The 27,323-nt window shown below is 39.3% G+C and overlaps 1 protein-coding gene and 1 long non-coding RNA gene across 2 annotated transcripts in view; one reads left to right on the forward strand and one right to left on the reverse strand.

Annotated features, from left to right (window-relative positions):
* Positions 1-378: 378 nt before the first annotated feature.
* On the reverse strand, positions 379-20,362 carry LOC129655757 (uncharacterized). Its single transcript, XR_008716113.1, has 3 exons — positions 20,263-20,362; positions 16,728-16,818; positions 379-721 (listed from the first exon to the last, which is right to left on the reverse strand). It is a non-coding gene; the product is annotated as an uncharacterized LOC129655757 (long non-coding RNA).
* Positions 20,363-20,678: 316 nt separating this feature from the next.
* Positions 20,679-27,323, forward strand: part of SLC6A15 (solute carrier family 6 member 15) — a 55,375-nt gene continuing 48,730 nt past the window's right edge. The window contains exon 1 of the mRNA XM_055586537.1: positions 20,679-20,980. The gene's annotated coding sequence lies outside the window, so the exon portion shown is untranslated. The remainder of the gene's footprint in view (positions 20,981-27,323) is intronic.

A 27,323-nucleotide genomic window follows, 5' to 3' on the forward strand; every position in this document is an offset into this window, starting at 1 on the left:
GCAGAGAAAAGTTTCTGCTGGAAGTGTAGTGTTTAATTATGTGCTATATTGAAAGGTACATTTTATTTTTTAAACTAATATTATTACAAAATGATAAATTTTCATTAATATAGTAAGGTTGCCACATTTTTGTATTACCACTTTAAATGCAATATATTTAATCATTTCTTTAGAAAGAAAAAGAAGTACCACAAAATAAACTTGCTACTTTTGATGCTGAAGCTAATTATTCCTTCTAATTAACTGAGCCAACCTTTTGCAAACCACAAAGTAACCAACTATTAAATGTATCCAGTTATTTACAGAGTATAAGTTACTTTATTCTTGTTCCATGAATGACTGTTCTTTTGAAAGTAAAGGATAGTTCTTATTATTGATGGGCTTATTGGTCTATGGCTGTATTTATATGTGTAAGGACCTCCTTTCTGAATTTTATGCCCTGTAATATAGTAACATATCCTTTAAGGTGAAGATAAAAGTGGATTCAACTTTGGCATAAGGTTTAAAACAGGGAATAAAGTATATTGTTATATTTACTTTTTATCTGATCTGCATACATTTTTCTGTAAAATATGGACTATACAATCCACGGACTTCTCTAGGCCAGAATACTGGAGTGGGTAGCCTTTCCCTTCTCCAGCAGATCTTCCCAACCCAGGAATCGAACAGGGGTCTCCAGCACTGCAGGTCGATTCTTTACCAGCTGAGCTATCAGGGAAGCCTGTAAAATATTAGTATCATACAATTGGTTGTACCTTTGTATTCAGTCATTTCTAAAGCAATCAGAGATAAATTTTGAATTTAAAAATGGAAAGATAAAGCAAAATTTACCTATGATTTAATATCACAGACATTTCAAACATGCATTTAGTATACTGTAAAACACCAATATTCCAAGTATATAAGAGAGCAAGTAAGTAAGTGTTATTCACTCAGTCGTGCCGACTCTTTGTGGCCCCTTGGACTGCAGCTCACCAGGCTCCTCTGTCCATGAGTTTTTCCAGGCAATGATACTGGAGTGGGTTGCCATTTCCTTCTCCAGGGGATCTTCCCAACCTGGGGATCGAACCCAAGTCTCCTGCACTGCAGGCAAATTCTTTACTGACTGAGCTACAAGGGAAGCCCAAGTATATAGGAACTTTTTATTCTAATAAATTTAAATAATTAAATAAATTCTTAATATTCAAAGATGAACAGAATTTGATATTTTCGATAGATTTTATTTAAACCTGCACTTTGACACTGTAGACTTGGACATGGACTTGCTGCAGAGTAGATATGTTAAAACTGAAAAATAAAAACATAATTATTTTATTACTGACATTATCATTTGTTTTTCCTCTGTTCCCAGATTCAAAGTCAACTGATTGTCCAAATGCTTTTTTTTCAGTCCTCTGAAGTCTAGAATTTAGAACAGTGCCTAGCACAAGTTAGAGTCTCAATATATATGTATTGCTTAAATAAATGATAATGAGAATGGTTTTCTTCCTTGTCATACTAACAATGCATCTTTATTTTTCACTGACTTTTAATTTCATTTATGTTGTTCAGTTGTATAGAAATATATATACATTTTGTTTTCAGTTTTCTTGAGACACTGATTAACATAGACACAAAAATTCTCAACAAAATACTAGCAAAATGAATCCTGCTGCTGCTGCTGCTAAGTCGCTTCAGTCGTGTCCGACTCTGTGCGACCCCCTAGATGGCAGCCCACCAGGCTCCCCTGCCCCTGGGATTCTCCAGGCAAAAACACTGGAGTGGGTTGCCATTTCCTTCTCCAATGAATCCTACCATACATTAAAAAAAAACATATATCATAATTAAGACTGACTTATCCCTGAGGAGCAATGATGTTTCAAAATACACAAATCAAAAAAATGGGATACAATACATTAACAGAATGAAAAATAAAAATCATGAGGTTATCTTAATACATGCTCAAAAAGCATTTGACAAAATTCCACATCTATTCATGATAAAATTCTCAATAAATTAGGTATATGAGAAATATACCTCAACATAATAAAGGCCACACATGACAAACCAACAGCTAACATCATGTGTTGTGCTCAGTCACTTCAGTCATGTCTGACTCTTTGCTACCCTCTGAACTATAGCCCCCCAGGTTGCACTGTCCAGGGGATTCTCCAGGCAAGAACACTGGAGTGGGTTGCCATGCTCTCCTCCAGGGGATCTTCCTAACTTAGGGATCGAACCCACATCTCCTGCATCTCCAGCACTCCAGGCAGATTCTTTACTGCTGAGGGAAGCCCCAGCTAACATCATATTCAATGGTAAAAAGAAGAAATCTTTTTCTCTAAGATTAGAAACAAAGCAAAGATGCCGCCTTTAACCACTCCTATTCAATAAGGTACTGGAAGTTCATGTCAAAACAATCAGGCAAGAAAAGAAATAACAAACATCCAAATAAGAAGGGAAGAAGCTCAATTGTCTCTGTTTGTAGACGACATGATCTCATATAGAAAACCCTAAAGATTCCAGTAAAGATACTGGGGAAAAAACATAGAAATTAATAAATCAATTTAGTAAAACTGCAGGATACAGAATTAATATACAAATCAGTTGCATTTATACATATTATCAATAAACTTTCCAAAAAAGAAAATTTAAAAAATCCCATTACAACAGCATCAAAAAGAATAAAATACTTAAGAATAAATACAATCAAGGAATGAAGATCCATACACTGATCTCATAACTATGAGAAGTTATGAGATCAGTCAGAAGATCTCAGTCAGAAGATCTCATAACTATGAGACAGTGATGAAACAAAACTGAAGAAGGCATAAATAAATGAACAGGCATTCTAAGTTCATGGATTGGAATTCATCTTGTTAAAATGTCCATACTACACAATGCATTCTTCATAATAAAATTTAATGCTCTCTCTTTTGGAAAAGAACTTAGGGACTTAGGAAAACTGACGCAGAATCCTAGTTTAAAAACTACCCATCTCCTGAAACATGTTTTGGAGATAAAATAGTCAATGCTTTCAGCAAGCCTATAGGTCCCAGCCCAGGCACAGTGACATTTACTTTCTATAGCAAAACAACATAAATGGAATGACTAATAAATTGCCTTCATTATTGATGAGTCAGAGACTGGGTGAGTCTGTGCCTACAAATAAAAGATACTTAAAAGACGCCATTGGGCAAGACTGGAATTGTCAAAGATAGAAGTTGAAACACCTGGGAACAACTAGGTATGTAAATATATATTATGTAGGTATGGAACTCAAAAAAGAGAAGTCTAGTTACAGAAAGTATTTTAGATTGCTTAAGTGCTTGGGTTGTATTAGATTACTGTTCATGATATTTAGTCCTTTCCCCAATTTTCTTTCTTTCACTTTCCAATCTTACGCGGAAATAAAACGTCCCTGCTTCATTATATGGGGCTTGGCCAAGTGTCTTGCTTTGGTAGAATGTGGGCAGTTGTGATAGTGTGCCAGATCTAATTCTGTCCTTAAGAGACATCAAGTTTCTGTCGGCCCTTTTGCCATGAAAAGAACACGCGTTAGAAGATACTGGTTCCAGGTAGGTTAAGAGACATGTAGAGCAGACCTGAATGAAGCTTAGAACTGATAGAACCAGGCCAGTTTAGATAAGTGATGAGGATGGTAATTGTAGTTCTAAACCACTGGGCTTGGGAATGATTTGGGTTTATAGCATTGTGACAATAACTGGCTTATTCAGTGCTCCTCACTTTATTTTTAAATTAGCACTACATTTTAAAATTAGCACTATCTTCCAGTCCAATCTCCCCAGGACCTCGCATTTATTCCTGCCTTGCTATAATTTCAAATTAAGACTTTTATCATACTTTTCATAATCAGGAATTGACAGAGCTGTGCAGAGAGGTGGAGAGGGACCATTAAATGGTGGTCCCTAGCGTTATCAAATATAAAGAGAATCTAAATGATGAAAAAAAAAACAGAATTTAATATGAGAATCTACTTAGATGGGTTGGAAATATAATGCTCAAGTATTATAAGAAAAGTATGTGCAAATAACTAAGAGATTACAGTGTGACAATTAGACTCAGAATAAGGTGGTATGAAAATGATGGAAGAGAAAGATTGCTGGTAGAGTGGTTCTAAGACTACAGATTCTCTTCTGACTCACTCTGAATTCTCATGTGTTACACACAACCTTAAATGTTTCATTGGCATAACAGTAAAGTAACATATTATTAAATATGATTGTACCCTGCTTTTCTGTGGAAGATATGCTATTATATCTCTCTCTACCTTTAAGTTCTGCAAATTAGTTTGGCTTAAATCCAAAAAAGCACCAATATTTATACATTATTAAATTAAAAAAGCCCTGAAATCGGTGTTAAAAATCATTAATTTTCATTAGTCTCAAAAGAAATATAAACTTCTTGGCTATATTTCCTACAACAAACAAAGCTATTGTAAGAAATTATTTGACAGAATTTATAAAAATAATTGGAAAATAGTAGTCTGAATGAACTCCAGGAGTTGGTGATGGACAGGGAGGCCTGGCGTGCTGCGATTCATGGGGTCGCAAAGAGTCGGACACGACTGAGTGACTGATCTGATCTGATCTGATACCAACTTAGAATTAAATTAGTCCTATGCTTATTACAGAGCAGTTTAAGTAAGTCTTTTTTTTCCTATATAGAAGTCAAGAACACTTAAATTCTGTTACATTTAGAATGCTATACTTGGTATTATGAATATAACAGAAGTACTGTGTTCCTGGCTTAGAAATCATTCTACTTTCAGCTTTGTAGCCCTAACTTGACTGTCTTTTAACTTCTCTATCATGGTTAAAAGCAACAGAAATTTTCCAATTATCCAGGTTTTGACTGCTGTTAAGCTCTTACCCTCTTTCAGGAAGCTAAGTTCAGTTAACTAAAAAGTCCATTGGAATTGTCTTTTCAGTGTTTTTTGAAGATGTTCTTCCCTTTCCTGATATTGTGCTATCTAAAACCTTTAGCACATATTAAAATACTGCAAAGACCACTGAGGTGCTTGTGCATGCTTAAGTATTCAGCAAATATTTATTATGGAGAATGAATGAATGAATGTTTACTCCCCCCCACAAAAAAAAAAACTATGAGTTTCCATCTTTTATGGCATTAATTCATAAATCCTTATTATTGTGATCAAGCAGATCTCTAGGACATGACTTAATTACGTTTCCAATTTCATCTCTTAATATATCAAACACATACATCAATTCCCTCTCATGAGTGAAATTCACTTCACAGGTGTATGGTTTGCTCTCTTAATCAGAAATATCTTCCCTCAATTTCCTATTTGGAAAAATCCTACTTTTCCATCAAGGCCCATTTCAACTCTTCAGCATAGTAGTTAAGAACACAGACTTTGATGCCAGATCACTTTGGAAATTTTTATCCAGTTTCCTATAAAACTAAGCATATGCATACTATGTAGCACAGGAATTCTATTCCTAAAAATTTACCCAAGAGAAATGAAAAGACATGTCAATAAAAATCAGTGTGAAAAATGATTATAGCAAATGTATTCATAATAGTCAAAATTAGAAATAGTCTAAGTATCCATCAATAGGAGTATGGATAATCATTATACACTTATATTCATATAACAGAATACTATTCAGTAATAAAAAGAAATAAACTACTCCAATAACATGGATGAATTTTAAAAGTATTATTCTGAGTGAAAAAAAAGACTTAGTAAAAAGAGTACTATGGTGTGATCTGGACTTCCCAGGTGGCTCTGGGGTAAAGAATCTGCATGCCAGTGCAGGAGACTCAGGAGACAGGGCTTTGATCCCTGGCTCTGGAAGATCCCCTGCAGGTGGAAATGGCAACCTACTCCAGTATTCATGCCTGGACAGTCCCATGGACAGAGAAGCCTGCAGACCCCCGTCCATGGGGTCACAGAGAATTGGACACAGCTGAGCACACATGCACAGTGTGGTTTAATTTATATAAAGTTTTAGAGAAGTAAAAATGAATGTATGTTGGAAAAATAAGAACAACTATGGCTTGGAGGGGTGATGTAGATATTACCTGAAAAGATGTAATTTTCTGGAGTGATGTTTTCTGCAGTGTTTTATGTCTTGGCAAGTGGTTGTGTTACAACTCATCAAATGATATATCTAATTCCAGATAATTTTCTTTTATGTAAGTTTTACCTCAAAAGAACAAAAAAGAACTATAAATGTATATTGAATCCCAATGAATTACATCTATGCTGAAGTGCTTAGGGGAAAAATGTACTGATGTATACAATTTATATTGAAATGTTTCAATAAAATAAGACAGATTTATAGACAAGTAGAATGGTAGAAATATAAATTGATCTGTGATAAAACAACTATAGTAAAATGTTAATGGTTGAATCTAAATGGTGAGTATACGAACATTCACTAGAAGTTTCCTCAGACTTTCTGTATATTTGCAAGTTTTCATAAAAAGTACTGGAAAAAATTTAACTACTAGTTCTAGAAATCATCTTACTCTAATTATTACTCTGCTATTTGCAGGATGGTAATTTTCCAAGTCCCTATTCCAGGTACATTCAGTATTTGGCCTTTTACTGTAAGAAAGAACTGTTTCTTCTTTCATATTATTGCTTTATTCATTATAAGTATGGATTTATGTATTCTTATTCTATTTACTGTTATACTACATGACTGTCATTATTAATTTTCAAGTTTGAAATTCCTCATATTGAACAAGTTGGAAGTCTTTTAAAATACTTATTTCCTTTTTATAGGTCCCTATCTCTTTTTGATCACTTATGACACAACATACTTCCAAGCTCATTTTGTATTTTCTTTGTCTCAGATTTAGTCATTTCAGAAACACTGATTCTTTTGAGTGCAGAATGATATTTAGAAACTGAGACCTTATTTCTAGATGTGTTCGTTGCTACATGTGTCTTTGCTTCTAGGCCCTTTCAGTAGAATTTCATGAATTTAATATATTTAAGTTATATATTTAAAGATGAGTTAATTCTGATACTACCAATTTCACTGCAACATTAGGGTGCTCTCTTTGCATTTTTTGGTCTTCTTTGACTTCCAGCACTGCATATTTGTATCACCTTCCTCCACCAGTGAAGACTCTGCCTCGAAAAAACAATATATTATACACAGCTCAAACCTGCCACATACTAAATATGTATAGTATCTTCAAGGAAGGATTCCTGGGTAGACAATGATGTTGTCAACTACAAATTGGCACTTGCCTGTCAACTACAAATTGGTGGGTGCCTGTCAACTACGAATTGGCATTTGCCTATCAACTGCTAATTGGCACTTGCCAAGAGCATTTGCCAGCGACTGAATAACAACAAGGGCATCTGCCACCCGCCTCTGCTGCTGCAGCTGCTGACCTTCAACACTCCCTGAGGGAATTCAGGGTGTAGAGTGAGGCACTCTGTGCCCCAGGGAAACTGGTAGAATAGGTCTTTAGATAGTTAGGTATTTTCAGAAACTGATTTCAAGATCCCAATCCTTGTGTCTCCTCATATCTAGAAAAGCACTAAATCCCTTCCTGGTGACATCAGCTCCTCGGGACTGGCAAAAAAACTTTGTAAAATGAGTGCTTGATTGCATTGAACTCTCCGTTCACCAAAATCTTCTATATTGACCTTCCATAACTGACTCTTTGGAGCAGTCTCTCAGAGCTGCCCGAGGTGCTGTCTTCCCAGGCTGCAGTCCTCATTTTACCCCATATATAAAACCTCACTCGCAACTCTCATGTTGTGCATCTTTTTGGTCAACAATGTGAACACAGGTAACTATTCCTTTTTGAATCTGACTGCAATTATCAAAGGGAATCTCAAAGAGGGAGTTTCTGAATATGAGTTGAAAACTAAAGAAAGACACTTTAAAAAAACTCAAGAATTTTAACTGGGTATAATGAAGGAAGATACAAATGATACTCTTTTTCTCCTTAAAAATGTTGCATCACCTCAAAATAATAAAGCTATACCCTTCAGAACTTCCTAAACACACACTAATTTGCAGAGCAAGGAGTGAAGTCCTCAATGAACAGGTTTAGAGCTTATCACTTTCATTTTTTTTTTTTTAACACTGTGAAACAGTATAAATGTGAAAACAGCTGGACTGGAAGTTATATAGAAAACAGCAACTTCAGAAAGCAGAAGAGCAACTGGGAAAAATCTCTAACACTGAGGAGCAACACTAAGAAAGAAGCTGAAGACAGCATCACTTTGTAACTAGTGAGATCCTTTTCTTATTCAAAAAAGGGGGGAATATTAATTGGGCATTATGTCAGACTTTATTTTTTTGGGCTCCAAATCTCTGCAGATGGTGACTGCAGCCATGAAATTAAAAGATGCTTACTCCTTGAAAGAAAAGTTATGACCAACCTAGATAGCATATTGAAAAGCAGAGACATTGCTTTGCCAACAAAGGTCATCTAGTCAAGGCTATGGTTTTTCTAGTGGTCATGTATGGATGTGAGAGTTGGACTGTGAAGAAAGCTGAGTGCCGAAGAATTGATGCTTTTGAACTGTGGTGTTGGAGAAGACTCTTGAGAGTCCCTTGGACTGCAAGGAGATCCAACCAGTCCATTCTAAAGGAGATCAGCCCTGGGATTTCTTTGGAAGGAATGATGCTAAAGCTGAAACTCCAGTACTTTGGCCACCTCATGAGAAGAGTTGACTCATTGGAAAAGACTCTGATGCTGGGAGGGATTGGCAGCAGGAGGAAAAGGGGATGACAGAGGATGAGATGGCTGGATGGCATCAGGACTCGATGGACGTGAGTTTGAGTGAACTCCAGGAGATGGTGATGGACAGAGAGGCCTGGTGTGCTGCGATTCATGGGGTCACAAAGAGTCAAACGCAACTGAGCGACTGAACTGAACTGAACTGAATTTAAAAAATGAGAAATAGAAAAACAAAACAGATCAATAAATACAGGAGAATATAACAAAAGTATTAACGCCAAAATTAGCAAGTTAAGAAATTGAAAAAAAAAATCAATAGAATCCGTCAGTGAAAAACAAAGCAAAACACCACCACCAACAAAAAACCAACATATACAGCATAGGTTTGGTTGGGATCAGATGGTGGATGAACAGTAGAACATTAGTAGAGATTGGAAAATGGCAACTGACAGTCTACAGTGGCGAAAAATTTGACAAAACTGTCACATGCCATCATTTAATAAAGAAATATTATGATGAACCTAGGTTCTGGGGGAGGGTTTCTAAAAATAGAATGTTATTGGTATGAGTTTGTTGGTTTAGTTGCATTTTATAAGTTGTCTGCCAAAGAAGAGTTGGGTTAGGAGAGAACTGGCTTATTTTCACAAAGAGATAAAAAAAAAAAAGCTCAGGAATTCCAGAACTTGCAGGGCTTATAGATATAGCACAATAGCACTTTCCCTTCTCTAATTGGTAAATGGAATAACAAAACAAAAAATGTTTTGAGTAACTTCAGTGAAAAAAGTGAGAGAATGATCACCATACCTTTTGTTTTAAACTAGTGCATGCTTAGTTGCTCAGTCATGTCCGATTCTTTGTGGCCCTTTGGACTGTAGCCTGCCAGGCTCCTCTGTCCATGGGATTTTTTAGGTAAGAATACTGGAGAGGGTTGCCATTTTCCTCCTCCAGGGGATCTTCCCGACCCAGGGATGGAACCCAAGTCTCCTGTGTCTCCCACACTGCAGGTGGATTCTGTACCTGCTGAGCCAACTCAGATATAATTAATTTGCCTTTCACCCATCAGATGCTCTAAGTTGAACACAATATCTCTGGAAGAAGAGACCAAAGGCTTAATCCAACAGGTATCTGATAAACTCAAAGTACCTATGATTAAATCTAAAGAGAAAGGTATGTCTTGAAAAGAACTGTGTGTTTGACTATTTATACACAGAGTGTAAGTCTATTGACTATTTATACACAGAGTGAATAAACTGACTATTATACACAGAGTGAAGCAAATAATTTTTAAACTCTTTTGAGAACTATACTTCTAGAAGTACCACCAGTCTGATTTTTCAGGCACCAAAATTTCCATTTCACATGTGACCAGGGATGATACTGAAAAAGGAAACATTAATTGAAGAGCAGGGCACTCAGAAGCCATGGAGCACAAATGGCAAGGACATGCCTTTTAAGGAGGAGGACCATGACCTCTCACTAACATTTCTTCAGTGAGCCCAGGAACACTTTACAAAGCTATCCCAGTGAGATTTCAGAACTTCTCTGGACTACTGACTACTCTGAATGGCAGTGTTTATCATAGTTGTCTTGTTCCTGTTCCACCATCATATATTGGATTTGTGTTGAGTCACACAGGGAAGGCTGGATTACCATTTCCCCTCCTCCACATCTCCAGATCAAGAAGAGCCACACCCGATTTGTTTCAGACAATGAAAAGTAAGTGATGTGACACATGCCACATCTAAACAGAAGTTCTATTTGCAATTGCATTGGCCTCTTGTCTTCCCTTTTTCTAAGAGAACAGGTGTATTCCATATAAGGTTTGCTTCTTCGGGCAAGGTCCTAGAATGAAAAGACATGGAGCAAAACTGAACAGAGTCAAGCAGACTGGAGCAAACTGCAATTGCTGAAGTGTAATGTGAGTGAGAAATAAACACGTGTTGTGTCATTACTGAATGACTAGTTGTGCAGCAGACTCTCTATCACAAACATAGCTAGAAAACAGATTTTAAAGTACTCCATAAATACTGTTTTAGTATGTACAACTCTTGTTTAAAATTTAGTTAAAATAAAGAAGAGTCTCTATTTTTTTTTTCCCTCAAAGTAAATAAAGACAAAGAAGAAAACCTATATAGGAAGATTTTTTTGGAAGCTCTAGGAAATAATGTGAAAGAATTACCTCTAAAAGATAATTGGGCCCAGATGGCTTTACAAGCTGATTCATTTCAACCTTTCAAAGAAGAGATACATTCAAGGAGATATATTCACATTAGTCAACAATTTAGCAAAACATAAAATCTTCCCAATTCATTTTGTAAAATCAGCATAGCCATAATAATAACACCTAACAAAAATATCACACATAGAGAAGGAAACTCATAAAAAATTCAATTTGGATAGGAATGCTATGTGCTGGATTGGCTGTTTTCAATATGATACCACTATTACTTCCACAAAAGGGTGAGCACTGCATTTCTAAGAATCGCCTTCCTTGTACTGATTCTTAAGGTTTGCCAATAGTACAGAGTTAGGTGAAGTCACCACGCTCAGTTCACACAGCCAATACAGTGGCTTCTTTAAATTCTCTGTGAATTTGGGAATCTGCATGTGCTGTACTGCTTGAGATGCAAGTTGTTAGTAGCTACCAACTAAAGCTGTACTTACAGAGTAAATTATAATATTGAAGCAATCTACAAGCTAAAATATAACCATAGTTGTTGAAATCCAAAAGCAAGAAAGAGACATACATAAGAAATCTGTCAATAATGTGGGAAAAGAAAAATCACAAAAAAGCAACAACAATGTATACCTGTGGCGGATTCATTTTGATATTTGGCAAATCTAATACAGTTATGTAAAGTTTAAAAATAAAATAAAATTAAAAAAAAAAAAAAAAAAAAGCAACAACAAAAAAATACATTGCCAACAATATCAAAAGTTGACTCTTTGAAAGTACTAGCAGACAAATGTTTAGAAAAATTGATTAGAAAAAATAAAAGGTTGAAATAAACAATACTAAGGAGAAGTATATATATCTACAAGTATAATCTAGAATTTAAAAGAAAAAAATACTAACAAACTTAACACAACACACTAAAAATTAAAAAAAAAATAAATAAAAGAACAACTTAAAAGAACTAAGTCACCAAAATGTACTCAGTAAGAAATAGGTAACTTAGGAAAGGGATGACACAGAGATGGTAACATAAGTCATTCCTGACTTCATTCACCCTAAGAACAGCTAACATCTATTCAAGAATAAGACACCAATGAGAGAATCCTAGAACAAGAGGCTGAGGCAGAAGTAACCAGTTATAGATGATTACTCACAGAAAATTAAATATTTTAATATCACCATTATTTAAGTCAAAGATGAAAGAAAATGTAGGTGAGTGAAATCATCCAGGGAGAGCATGGAAAGAAAAAAAGATATAAGGACCAAGGACAGAGCCCTAACCATTAACATTTATAAAGAAAAAACAATAAAGAAAATGGATAAGGGGTTGCTAAAAAGAAAACTGTAAGCATTTACTTTTATAAAAGAGAACCACTGATTTCAGCATAGGTGACCTAAGTACTTAACTGTCATCTTGCTAACTCATTTCAGTTGTGTCTAACTCTTTGCAACCCTATGGACTGTAGCCCACCAGGCTCCTCTGTGCATGGGATTCTCCAGGCAAGAATACTGGAGTGGGTTGCCATGCCCTTCTCCAGGGGATCTTCCCGACCCAGGGATCGAACCCATGTCTCTTATGTCTCTTGCACTGGCAGGCGGGCTCTTTACCCCTAGTGTCAGCTGGGAAGCCCTAACTGTCATCTTAATTTAATAGAATTCCAGCACCAATCTAGTCTTCTTGAGTTTTTCTGGCTATGTTTCAATGAGAAAAGCAGTCATTTGTCAAATTTTATAAAACAACAACACTAATAAAAATAAACAAAACTATATATTTGCATATCATATGTATGTATAGATATGTGTATAGACAGAGAGAAAGAGAGGAAGAGATGGGAGAGGAGGAAAGGTAATTTTGTAAGAATATATATCAAATACTTAACAATATTTACTACTTGCCTGTAGAATTGATGGAAAGGAAAAGAAACTTAAACACAGGGCTTTAATTTTTTAACTTCTTACCATTTACGTGTTCATAGTTTTATACTTATTCAATGAGCAGGTATTGTTATTATATTAATAACATAGAATTTAGATTAGATGATGAGATTTGAATAAATCTGTAGTGAGATTTTGAAATGAATCAAAGAAAAAGCAGAAAAGACATGAAATGCAAAATGAATACTATAAAATATTTTGTTTTTAGATCACTACATAGCTGTCAACCCAAATTAATGCCTGGGCACAGTACCTGACATATATGTCAACTGAAGAAAATGTACAACCTAAAATTGTCGGTTATGACCAACCTAGATAGCATATTGAAAAGCAGAGACATTACTTTGCCCACAAAGGTCTGTCTAGTCAAGGCTATGGTTTTTCCAGTGGTCATGTGTGGATGTGAGAGTTGGACTGTGAAGAAAGCTGAGTGCCGAAGAATTGATGCTTTTGAACTGTGGTGTTGGAGAAGACTCTTGAGAGTCCCTTGGACTGCAAGGAGATCCAACCAGTCCATTCTAAAGGAGATCAGCCCTGGGATTTCTTTGAAAGGAATGATGCTAAAGCTGAAACTCCAGTACTTTGGCCACCTCATGCAAAGAGTTGACTCATTGGAAAAGACTCTGATGCTGGGAGGGATTGGAGGCAGGAGGAGAAGGGGACGACAGAGGATGAGATGGCTGGATGGCATCACTGACTCGATGGACGTGAGTCTGAGTGAACTCTGGGAGTTGGTGATGGACAGGGAGGCCTGGCATGCTGCGATTCATGGGGTCACAAAGAGTCAGACACGACTGAGCGCCTGAACTGAACTGACTGACTGATGTTTTTTCAGGGACTTCACAGAGCACTATAGACTGGGAGACAACTTTTCAGATATTGTGAAGAACTGTTTCAAAAGGAAAAAAAGCCAGCATATATAGGAGTTTTTGCTGAAAAAAACATCTTGTAGTCAAACATCAGAAGATTACTGCTAATCACAAAAGACAGACTTCTCAAGTTACTGATTTTTAGTGCTTTTCCATGTATGTGAAAGGGAGCTTCCTGGTGGTTCAGAAGGTAAAGAATCTCCCTGAAATGCAGGGGACCTGGGTTTGATCCCTGGGTAAGGAAGATTCCCTGGAAAAAGGAATGGTCTTTCCAGGAGTCATGTACATGGCCCATAAAGAACTCTGAGTGCCAAAGACTTGATGATTTTGAATTGTGATGCAGGAGAAGACACTTGAGAGTCTCTTGGGACAACAAGGAGATCAAATCTGTCCATCCTAAAGGATAAATCAACCTTGAATATTTATTGGAAGAACTGATGCTGAAGCTGAAACTCCAATACTTTGGCCACCAGATGCAAAGAACTGACTCACTGGAAAAGACCCTAAGGCTGGGAAAGATTGAAGGCAGGAGGAGAAGGGGACAACAGAGGATGAGATGGTTGAACAGCATCACCAACTCAATGGACATGAATTTGAGCAAACTCTGGGAGATAGTGAAGGATGGGAAAGCCTTGTGTGCTGCAGTCCATGGAGCTGCAAAAAGTCAGACAGGACCTATCAACTGAAAAACAACAATGTATAGGAAGACACAAGAGTCCGGGGTCATTGGCATTATTCCTTAGATATGCATCTCAACTATACAGAGCCACTATCCTGATTTTCCTCCATCCTGAATTGCCCCCGGGGGCACCACTGAAGGGCTGCTGCAAAGACTGATGGATCAATGGGATGGTGGACAACATATATTGTTTATTGGATTAGCAGGTGATATTCTCTGTTTTGGGGCTTCCTAGGTGGCATAGAGGTAAAGAATCCATCTGCCAAGCAGGAGATGTGGGTTTGATTCCTGGGTTAGGAAGATCCCCTGGAGAAGCAAATGGTAACCCACACCAATATTCTTGCCTAGAGAATCCCTTGGATTCTGAGGAGCCTGGTGGGCTAGAGTCCATGGGATTGCAAAGAATCAAACACAATGATTGACTGAGCAGTCACACATTCTTTGTTTACTAAAATGGCAGGTGACATTCTTTGTCCATATATATATGTATATATATACTATTTTAGAAGTATAATATTACGTAAAAGAAATTTATGATTAAAAAGTAACTTATGGGACTTCCCTGGAGGTCTAGTGGTTAAGGCTCCATACTTCCACTGATGTGGGATAAATCCCTGCTGGAGGAACTAAGATTCCACATTCCATAGAAAAAAAAAATTTATAAAGTGATAATGTTTTTGGTATTTTCAGGTGTCAGAGTCATTATGGCTTTATCTACAAAATGTAGAAATAGTAGTAATTTGATCCTTGTCTACTGTTTAAGCGATTGTTTAAAAAATTTGATTTGATTGCTTTGGCATTTATGAATTCAGTTAGCCCCTCCTCTCCTCATACAGAGATCAGATAACCTGGTTAATTGCCTTGCTTTTTACCTCTCAGTCCCTCATCAGTCATAAATACTTAGGATCAACAGAATTTTCAATAGGCATTTTGGGATTGTGCAGACTTTTATAAACATTTTGAAACTATAGACTATATATCAAATAACATTTGGTATGGAGGGTAAAGAATAAAATTTTTATTAGGATGAAGAATAGAATTTCCACCAAATGCTAAAGAACCTAGAAAGGTAGAAAAATTCCTCCTCCCCAACAATAGAAGATGGATTAACATAATCTCATGATGTGAATTAATTTCAATATTTTCCTTTGAATTGTTGTTTCCTTTTATAAAGTGAAAATCTTTAATTTGTCAGACTGTCCTTGGGAATGAATGGATGAATCTTGTGAGAACTGCATCCTTTGCACTGTCTTGTGGGACACCATTTACATCCTTAGTTAAGCCATTAAAAGGCTTACTGGTCTGAGTTGCTATTAAGATTCTTCTCTTCAATGGCCCGACGGTGCATGGATCTTTGAATTATAAATAATTCTAAATTATTAAAATTTTAATTAAACAATTAAACAATTGTTCCTATGTTAACTGGCATTGTGTCCTGCCAAAAGGCAGAATTTTGAAAATGAATATACTCTTATGATGTGAAATGATTTCAATATTTTCCTTTAGTATTGAGCTTTTAAAACTTATAAAAATAATCTTTGAATTGTTTTTCTGAACTTGGGAGTTTTTGCATAATATTGTCATTTTGAGATTTGGTTTTAAAAATACTATGGTAGAAAGTTGTGGCAAGTCAAGATTCCTCTCCCCACATATACTCCCCACATGCTTAAGAGAATACTCACTTATTTTCTTTTTCAGACCTTTTATTACTTTTTAAAATGAGAAGTATCATATTAATTGCTTAAAAGTAGGTGTCAAATTCAGAAGGTGATTTGGATACAGGCAGGTATTTATTTACTGTATCTAGCAGATGCCTCCAGACTACGTGAATTTAGACAACCTAACTCTCAGGTTTTTCTTCTGCAGTGTATCTACATCATAAGGTTGGTGTAAGGGTTTAAGAAAATAGACATATTAATTATTCCACACATTCCAAAGGCACATACTCAACATCAAATCAATACTTACCAATATATAAGAATACAGAATGGTGGGCTTCCCTGGTGGTTCAGGGGTAAAGAATCCACCTGCCAATGCAGTGGTGTGAGTTTGACTCCCCAATCTGGGAAGATCCCACATGCCTGGGAGCAAGTTAGCCTGGGCACCACAATTCTTGAGTCTGTGCTCTAGAGCCTGGGAGCCAAAACTCCTGGGCCCACGTGCTGCAGCCACAGAAGTCTGTGTGCCCTAGAGCCTCTGCTCCACAGCAAGAAAAGCCACGGCCATGAGAAGCCCAGGTTCCACAGCTAGAGAGGACCCCCTGCCTGCTGCAGCTAGAGAAAAGCCCTTACAGCAACAAGGACCCAGGACAGCTAGCAATAAATAAGTAAATAAATAGAATGATTAAAAGCACACAGTGTGGCCATAAAAATGAGTCTCCCTTTACCTGTAGGTTGAAATCTTCCATGTTCTGCTCGTCCCCATTTGTGTTCTGCCTCTTCCTCTCACACCAATCCTATGGGGTAGTCATATTCCTACTGTACGATAAGAGAAAGCACTCAGTAACTGTTAGTGAAAAGATATTAGCAATCGAACAGCAAATTTTTGAAGGATTTTGTTGTTAAAACTTTTTTTAATGATACTGTTCACCTCCGTGACTGCAGTTCCCAGGATCTCCTTCTGGAATCTTTACACCCCTGCTCCACTTCTTCTTGCTAAGGTGTCTAACCCTGTAGTAATTCTACATTTTCCTTCTCTTAAAATCTGTACATTCACTAAAGGCTTACATAAATGAATGAAAAAAAAGAAAAAAAAAACACATCAGTTCAGTTCAGTCACTCAGTTGTGTCCCACTCTTTGCGACCCCATGGACTGCAGAATGCCAGGCATCCCTGTCCATCACCAACTCCCAGAGTTTACCCCAACTCATGTCCATTGAGTCGGTAATGGCATCCAACAATCTCATCCTCTGTTGCCTCTTCTCCTCCTGCCTTCAATCTTTCCCAGCATCAGGGTCTTTTCAAATGAGTTGGCTCTTCCATCAGGTGGCTAAAGTATTGGAGTTTCACCTTCAACATCAGTCCTTCCAATGAATATTCAGGACTGATCTCCTTAAGGATGGACTGGTTGGATCTCCTTGCAGTCCAAGGGACTCTCAAGAGTCTTCTCCAACACCACAGTTCAAAAGCATCAATTCTTCAGTGCTCAGCTTTCTTCACAGTCCAACTCTCACATCCATACATGACCACTGGAAAAACCATAGCCTTGACTCGATGGACCTTTATTGGCAAAGTAATGTCTCTGCTTTTTAATATGCTATCTAGGTTGGTCATAACTTTCCTTCCAAGGAGTAAGTGTCTTTTAATTTCATGGCTGCAATCACCATCTGCAGTGATTTTGGAGCCCCCAAAAATAAAGTCTGACACTGTTTCCACTGTTTTCCATCTATTTGCCATGAAGTGATGGGACCAGATGCCATGATCTTAGTTTTCTGAATGTTGAGCTTTAAGCCAAATTTTTCACTCTCCTCTTTCACTTTCATCAAGAGGCTCTTTAGTTCCTCTTCACTTTCTGCCATAAGGGTGGTGTCATCTGCATATCTGAGGTTATTGCTATTTCTCCCAGCAATCTTGATTCCAGCTTCTGCTGCAACCAGCCCAGCATTTCTCATGATGTACTCTGCATGTAAGTTAAATAAGCAGGTTGACAATACACAGCCTTGATGTACTCCTTTTCCTATTTGGAACCATTCTGCTGTTCCATGTCCAGTTCTAACTGTTGCTTCCTGACCTGCATACAGAGTTCTCAGCAGGCAGGTCAGGTGGTCTGGTATTCCCATCTCTTTCAGAATTTTCCACAGTTTATTTTGATCCACCCAGTCAAAGGTTTTGGCATAGTTAATACAGCAGAAATAGATGTCTGTCTGGAACTCTATTGCTTTTTCCATGATCCAGCGGATGTTGGCAATTTGATCTCTGGTCCCTCTGCCTTTTCTAAATCCAGCTTGAACATCTGGAAGTTCATGGTTCATGTACTGTTGAAGTCTGGCTTGGAGAATTTTGAGCCTTACTTTACTAGCATGTGAGATGAGTGCAATTGTGCTGTAGTTTGAGCTTTGTTTGGCATTACCTTTCTTAGGCATTGGAATGAACAGTAAGCTTTTCCAGTCCTGTGGCCACTGCTGAGTTTTCCAAATTTGCTGCCATATTGAGTGCAGCACTTTCACAGCATCATCTTTCAGGATTTGGAATAGCTCAACTGGAATTTCATCACCTCCACTAGCTTTGTTCATAGTGATGCTTCCTAAGGCCCACTTGACTTCACATTCCAGGATGTCTGGCTCTAGGTGAGTGATCACACCATCGTGATTACCTGGGTTGTGAAGATTTTTTTGTACAGTTCTTCTGTGTATTCTTGCCATCTCTTCTTAATATCTTCTGCTTCTGTTAGGTCCATACCATTTCTGTCCTTTATTGAGCCCAGCTTTGCAAGAAATGTTCCCTTGGTATCTGTAATTTTCTCGAAGAATTCTCCCATCTTTCCCATTCTATTGTTTGGGGGGAGGGGGGGGAAAGCCAGCTAGATCTGGGTTTAAATATCTATTCTGCCATTGAACTAACTATGTGACTTTTTGCAATACATTTTTTTTTCCTTTGGGCATCACCTGTGTCTAATTGATAAATTAGGAAAATCACCTCTTTAATTAATTGAGAGGATTAAATAAGCTATTTTAAAGCCCCCCAGTGCTTAGTGGGAAACTCAATACCAACTTTCTCATTGGCTTCAAGACATAAAATTACCAATCATTTTTTTGCATTTGCGATAGGTGTCACACATCAGTGTAAATGTGTCAGGAGGGGAATACTAGTAGGATAAAAAAGGTCTTCCTGGTATTACCATAAACTATCCCTGGAAGCATACAGAAAACTTTGTTTCCCATAGATATGCCTAATCCTGATTATGCAGAACATAGCTCTACTTATTTTCTTAAATTCTTCTCAGTTGTTATTGTTATTATTTGTACTACATTTCAATATATATATATATGATATATATCAACATAAATATTTGCCTGTCACCAACATGTGAAGTAAAAGCAAATTTTGCAAGATGTTTTGTAAGATTTTTATTGTAACTCTTTTTAGCTTTTCCTGTGAGGCATCTATCAGAGTGTTTCTTTATCCATGTCAGAGGAAGAGCATCCAGAAAATCAAATCTAATTTAATTTTTCTTAAAAAAAAAAAAAAAAAGGTAGGTTTGGAAGAGATTGAGAAACAGCTGTCTTGGCTGCATTAAAAGCTGAGGATTAGTAGCAATGTTCTGACTTGAAATTTAGGTCTTGTGATTTCTTTCCAGGAGATTTTTCACTGCATGAGAAACCTGTCTGTAATGGCCTTATTATTTAATTCAGTCTTAATTGGATATAAACCGTTAAAATCTGAGGGATTGTTGGAAGGCCTAAAAGTACACAAAGTTTTCTTTTCTTTTTAATGGTAATATCAATCACCTAGAAGAGGGAAATGTCCTTCTCCAAGACACTAAACCTTTGCAGCATATTTTACGTATATTTTGCATTTCTTTCAAATTTTAAAGTTTCAGGCACCTAAAATTTAATCTCTAGAGTATATGTCCTGCCTAGGGGAAGATTCAGCCATTTTCAAAAGTAGGCTAGGCTTTTGTGCTCAGTGATGTATATTTTAGGAATTCTCCACGTGGCTTCATTAGTATGTCTTCATTGCTAAGAGAGATGATTCAGGCTTCATCTCATAATAAGACCCCTTGGAAACAAACAGGATGCTAAGGAACCTACATACGGTGAACACCGGTTCCCTTAAAAAGCCGTAATTTGGCCAGAATCCCTGAGCGCTATCAAGCCACCGTCTGATGGAGAAGCAAATGCCCAGAGTGTTTTCCTGTGTGAAAGATGTAAATGACCGGCTTGGAGAGAAAGCTAGGGAAAAAGGGTTCTTTGGGTCACTCACTGCTTCCAGTCCGGTCGCCGACATTCGGAGAACATTCAAAGGGTGTGAGGTAGGACCATTTCTATTGTTATCCAGGCTGAAACAAAGGCTGGGTGGTGGTGGGGGGAGGGGGGCGGGCAAGTGGTGCCCATCCTCTCGGTTGCGTGGGTGGGGCAAGGACGGGAGGGATGGCAGGGCGGGATTTGTTTTGTTTTGCTTTGCAGCCGGCTTTCCCCGAGTCCATCCCGCCCCCGCCCGGAGCGCAGCTATAGGACGCGGCGAGGCAGCCGCAGCGGCCTCTGCGTCAGGAGGCGGCGGGGCGGGGAGGTGCGGCGCCCGACCGGGCGACCTGCCTCGTGTCCCCTGGCGCCCGCAGCCTCTCCCTCCCCCGCAGCCTGTCGGCGGCCGCAGCTCGGGCGGGCCGGGCACGTGGGCGCCTCCGTCACACCCTCACTCATACACACACACACACACCCGCGCGCACGCACCCGCGCGCCTGCATCCCGTGCTCTCTCCCTGGCCGACACACAGGCGCTCACGAGTCGCTCCTGGCCCCGGCCCGCAGGACAGCGACCCCCCTCCACCCAGACTCCGGGCCCGCCCTCGGCCAGCAGCGCCTGCTCTCCAGACGGCTCCTCGCGCCCGCGGGTCACAGCCACCTGGCCCAACTCTCTGGCCACTGCTGCTACTGTCGGCACTTGGAAACAGCCCAGAGGCGCCCGGCCAAGGCACCCTGAGGGTGAGGACACGCTCCTACCACTGAGGGCACGGTTTAGGTAGGGTGGGGCTCACCACTAGGCACCCTGTAGCCCGGGACCCGGGAAGCGAGCGGAATTGATGCCTGAATGCTGGGAAGGACTCTGGATGTGTCCGGGGGGTGAGGGGAGGCAGGGAGGCTCCAAAGCCCCTGGAGGGCCAAGCTGGGTTCGGCGGGCCGGCGACCCTTCGGGCTCTGCGTCCTGCACCTGTGCACAGTCAGGGTGGGGAGTGGGGGCTAGGAGCGGCGCGTAACGGGGAAGCACATGGGTCGAAACGTGCCGCCATCCTTCCTTCTTGTGACCGCAGCATCCCCGAGAGACTAGTTGTTACCAAGTCTCATTAGGGCTGGCCGCAGGGTGGGGTCCGACTGGGCCAGTCGGAAAGTTGCGAGGGTCGGACTGGAGCAAGGCGCTTCCAAGGTTCTAGGTGAGTTGGAAGCCGATCCTCGTGCGGGTGGGCGGTGGGGCGGGGAGAGGAGCCAATCTCATTCCTCATTCGCTTTTGGGGGCTTTTGCAACTGCTGAAGGCGACTACCTAAGGCGGGGTGGTTTCACGTGACCCCCGCTCCCTTTTGCCCGAGGCATCCTGCGTTAAATGGTCCCAAAGTGGGGCCTTTCTCCCGCACCAGGCACGCGCGGCTCCCCAAGAAAAGCACACCTTGTGGGTTTCTGCGCCTTCAGGAATTGGAGAGGGTATTGGTGAGGTTGTCGGTGCTGGGATTTAAAGGAGAGGATGGGAGAGATTGGAAACCCAGACCGTTTCTACGTTTCACGAACTCGGCGGGTTTGTACGTGTCCTGGGCAAGAGGACCGTTTTGAGACTTTACGTCGGAACGCGCCTTGTAAATATAAATGGATCAAAAACGTCCGACCTGTCCTGGGGACAGGTGTGACCCACCCGCTCTCAAGAGGCCCCAGAGGCGGGAATCTTTTTCCGTTGAGCTGAGAAGCGGCGTGCGTGGCGCGTTCACAGCGAGCGCGGAACCCGGGCTCGCGCTCTCTGGCGCTGAGCTCTCCCGGATCCACTCTCTCACCTCGGGGAGAAACAGTGGAGTAGGACGAGGGGGGGTCCGCACTCGGCGCGGTGACGTCAGCAGTGTTTGGGTGCTTATGCAAATGAGGCTGCAACCGTTCTCCGCGGACCGGCCGTTTCCCCTCCAGGTCTTAAAGGTACACTCAGGCTCAGGCTGCGCCGTTTGTTTGGTTCACTGCCCAGCAACAGGAGAGGACCGGAGGAGTTGCGTTCTGTGCTACGTTTAGGCTTTTTGTCTCCCAGTTTTTAAAGTAGTCTTATACCTGTCATTGCCTGGTTGTCGTCCCAGAACACAGGGAACAATGTGTTTGCTTTAAGAAATATCATTTTCTGACGAATAACCCAATCGCCTAGTCTCAGTTCTGCAAGAACCACACTCCAGCTTGTCTTCAACGCCTAGTATTGGGTTGGACTTGTAGTAGGTGTTTAATAAATACTTGTTGATGGACTCGAGGGTGTGTGGATTTCTCTTATTAAATATGGAATATTCAACCAGCAAAATAGTCTTTTGTGTGTGTGTGTGAATATGAGTGACTTTTGCTTCTTACATGATCAATGATCCATCTATATTGGTTAGCGTAAAATATATTATCAATATATTACTGAATTCTTTGCCTTTGCCAACAAGTGAAAAGAGCACCGTGCGTTCTTCCCCCCGCCCCCAGAAAGACAGGAATTACGTGTTTTACAAGGAAGACAACCTCATCGTTTGTTGACAAGTTTTCTTTTTCTGATTGCACGTTATATACTTGATTTGAGAATTACTTTGGTGACTCAGATGGTAAAGAATCTGCCTGCAATGCAGGAGACCCGGGTTCAATCCCTGGGTTGGAAGAGCCCTTGGAGAAGGAAATGAAAACACACTCCAGTATTCTTGCCTGGAGGATTCCATGGACAGAGGAACCAGGCGGCTACAGTCGATGGGGTGGCAGTCTAACACGACTGAGCGACTTTCACTTTATATTTAAATATATGTAACTTGATACTGTATTTTAATAGTATTAAGAAAGGTATTTATGTTTTTAGGAAATAAGTGCTATGTCATCCAATAAATAAATCAGAAATACTGTCAGTCTAGTTCAAGTTGCTATAACAAATTACCATAAACTGGATGGCTTATAAATAAAAGAAATTTATTTGTCACAGTTCTAGAGGGTGGTTCAAGATCAAGGTGCATCAGATTCCATGTCCGGTGGGAGCCTGCTTCCTGGTACATAGAGGATGCTTTCTCACTGTGTTCTCACATGGTGGAAGGGGCTAGTTAGTTCTCTAGAGGCTGTTATTAACCCCTAAAGGCTTCACCTCTAACACCATCACATTGAGGTTAGAATTTCAACATATATGGAATGGAGGGAGGACTCAAACATTCAAATAGTAAAGAATTTTTAAATTGGATGACAGCTATTTGAGATAGCAGTAATCAGGTGAGATGCCTTAGTTGTTATTGAAATTTTAAATTAAGTTAAAATAATTAATAAAACCTAAACTTCAAAAGCATTAGTTTACCCAGTGATTACAGTTCAAATTTTACTGGGTACATGTTAGAAAGTAGGCTTCCCCTGTCATAACATAAGACTTTTGTTTGAGATGACAATAAATTTGCATTCCTTTGAACTCTGGGGTTATCATACAGGTAATTAAAAAATCATTGACTTAGAATGATAGACCTGACTTTTGGTGATGAAAAGCACTACAAACTTTCACTTCTTAATTTACTTCTCAACTTCTTTTGAAGAGTTCTTTAACCCCTTTATTACTGTATACATATACATGATGGGCTGTGTTAATATATTCCTATGCAAAGTCGATTTTAAAATAGTTTCTGAGCAGATGGCATTATTAACAAAATCCATAAGCATAGTGCCATGTGTGCAAACATTCAGGGTTACATAGCAGGAATCCTTAGGTTTATTTCCAGTTTTGCCTGTAACTTAAAACAAGTCCTAACTACTCTTGTGGATATAGTGAGTAAATAATTTTTAATAAACAAATTTATCTGCTTATACATTAACTTTGACCAATAATTGTCTCATATTTCTTGCTGAACAGCAAGCCCTAGAGTATGGTACATGGTAGTTTTAAATGCACAGTACCACTTGATATACTGGGCTTTCCAAGTGACTCAGTGGTAAAGAATCCACCTGCCATTGCAGGAGACACAGGAGATGGAGGTTCAGTCCCTGGGTTGGGAAGATCCCCTGGAGGAGGGCATGGCAACCCACTTCAGTATTCTTGCCTGGAAAATCCAGTGCATAGAGGAGCCTGTCAGTCTGAAGTCTGTAAGGTAACAAAGAATTGGACACAACTTAGCGACTGAGCACCCACACAAGCATATAGGGTAGGACTATCCTATATGATAGGATAGAACTGTTTTATAGAACTGTTGATATAGGATAGAACTGTTTTCAATTTTGAAGGTCAGTTTATTTATGTGTGGTTAATGTGCCCTTCGGAGAAGGCAATGGCAACCCACTCCAGTACTCTTGCCTGGAAAATCCCATGGATGGAGGAGCCTGGTAGGCTGCAGTCCAGGGGGTTGCTAAGAGTTGGACACGACTGAGCGACTTCACTTTGACTTTTCACTTTCATGCATTGGAGAAGGAAATGGCAACCCACTCCAGTGTTCTTGCCTGGAGAATCCCAGGGACGGGGGAGCCTGGTGGGCTGCCCTCTGTGCGGTCGCACAGAGTCGGACACGACTGAAGTGACTTAGCAGCAGCAGCAGCAATGTGCCCTTATATCTTTTCACATAAGATTAATTGATGGCCATCTTTGAATAGAATGTTTAACTTGGAAGCTTTTTCACCTATCAGATTGGCAAAGATCAAAAAGATTACTCACTCTACTGAAGAAGACAGAGGGAACCAGGAACTATGATACTTTGCTTTTGGTAGTGCAAATTGAGACAGCTTTTATAAAGGGTAGATTGTCAATTTTTACTAAAATGATAAAAGCATATACCTTTTGATCAAGCAGTTCCACTTCTAGGAATTTATTCTACAGATACATAAATATCAGATACATAAAGTGAGTTGCTTGACTATTTGAAGCAAACTTTTAGAAATAACCTCTATATGACATTCTCATCCCATGAGCTATCATATGATCATTAAACACACACACACAATAAGCTATTGAGAGCAAAAGTTTTAAAAGATCTTTAAAGTGAAAAATCAAGATGCAGAATAATACATATAGTATACAGTAATAGTGATGTAAAAAAAACATGGGTAGATGGGTTAGATGGGTTAGATGGGTAGATGGGTTAGCTACTAAGAAAACACTTAGTAGCTTTTAATGTGCATATTAACTTGATTATATACCAAATATCTGTGGAGGAATTTGGTGACATAGAAAGATGGGGGAGGGGCGCTAGATGTGCTCTGAAAAAAGAGTGGGAAGACATTTTTCACTCTGTGCCTACCATTTTACTGTGTTAAGTCAGTTCAGTTCAGTTCAGTCACTCAGTTGTGTTCAACTCTTGGCCACCCCATGGACTGCAGCTCGCCAGGCTTCCCTGTCCATCACCAACTCCTGGAGCTTGCTCAAACTCCTGTCCATTGAGTCGGTGATGCCATCCAGCCACTCATCCTCTGTCTTCCCCTTCTATGGAGTTCAATCATTCCCAGCATCAGGCTCTTTTCAAATGAGTCGGCTCTTCACATCAGGTGATCAAAGTATTGGAGTTTCAACTTCAGCATCAGTCCTTCCAATGAATATTCAGGACTGATTTCCTTTAAGATGGACTGGCTGGACCTCCTTGCAGTCCAAGGGACTCTCAAGAGTCTTCTCCAACACCACAGTTCAAAAGCATCAATTCTTCGGCGTTCAGCTTTCTTCACAGCCCAACTCTCACATCCATACATGACTACTGGAAAAACCATGGCTTTGACTAGATGGACCTTTGTTGGTAATGTCTCTGCTTTTTAATATGCTGTCTAGGTTGGTCATAACTTTTCTTCCAAGGAGCAAGCATCTTTTAATTTCATGGCTGCAGTCACCATCTGTGGTGATTTTTGAATCCCCACCCCCCCCCAAAAAAAAATAAAGTCTCTCACTGTTTTCCATTATTTCCCCATCTATTTCCCATTAAGTGATGGGACCAGATGCCATGATCTTAGTTTTCTCAAGCCAACTTTTTCATGCTCCTCTTTCACTTTCATCAAAAGGCTCTTTAGTTCTTCGCTTTCTGCCGTAAGTGTGGTGTCATCTGCATATCTGAGGTTGTTGATATTTCTCTCCACAATCTTGATTCCAGCTTGTGCTTCATCCAGTCCAGCATTTCTTATGAGATATGCTACATATAAGTTAAATAAGCAGGGTGACAATATACAGCCTTGATGTACTCCTTTCCCAAATTTGAACCAGTCTGTTGTCTCATGTCTAGTTCTGGTGCTTCTTGACCTGCATACAGATTTCTCAGGAGGCAGGTCAGGTGGTCTGGTATTACCACCTCTTTAAGAATTTTTCAGTTTGTTGTGATCCACAGAGTCGGGCTTTGGCAGTCAATAGGATTATACATTGGAAGTGACAAATAGATTCAAGGGATTAGATCTGATAGAGTGCCTGTAGAAGTATGGACGGAGGTTCGTGACATTGTACAGGAGGCAGTGGTCAAGACCATCCCCAAGAAAAAGAAATGCAAAAAGGCAAATGGTTTACTATGTTACTTATTCTAAATATAGATTTTAAAATATTCTTAAGTGAAGCCAGTAGCAAATAAAAGATACTCTTGGGAAAACAGTTTCTAGGCGTCAGATGCCATCAAATGAGTAAGGTATAAAAGTCAATGGATATTTTGACTCTGATTTTTGTAGTTTCTAAATTTAAAGAAGTTTCCTATATTCAGTATCCTTAGTAATAAAATTGTATTAGGGCAGCACATGGGATTTAATGAATTCACTAAAATTAACCAGTTATATCAGTATAAAAATGCATATTTTAGTGAGTTGACAGATATTTTAAAGGAAAAAATTGAGATGGTTATAGATTCATATGTAGTTGTTAAGAAATAATTATATAAGATAATATATGTTTGTAAGAAATAATACAGAGAGTCCTTGTGTGCCCTTTATACAGTTTTATGCAAGTGTAACATTTTGCAAAACTATACTACAAATCGTAATTAGAATATTGACATTGATAAAGCAGCATGCAGGATAGTTCCATCACTGTAAGGATCCCTCTGTGGCCCTTTCATAAGCACAACCACTTCTTTCCTGTCCCCAATCTCTCCTTAAATTGTGGTAATCACTAATCTATTATTCATGTTTGTTGTCTTGTCTTTTCAA

Source organism: Bubalus kerabau, chromosome 1 (genome assembly GCF_029407905.1).
Source record: "Bubalus kerabau isolate K-KA32 ecotype Philippines breed swamp buffalo chromosome 1, PCC_UOA_SB_1v2, whole genome shotgun sequence".
In the NCBI taxonomy this organism is placed as follows: Eukaryota; Metazoa; Chordata; class Mammalia; order Artiodactyla; family Bovidae; genus Bubalus; species Bubalus kerabau.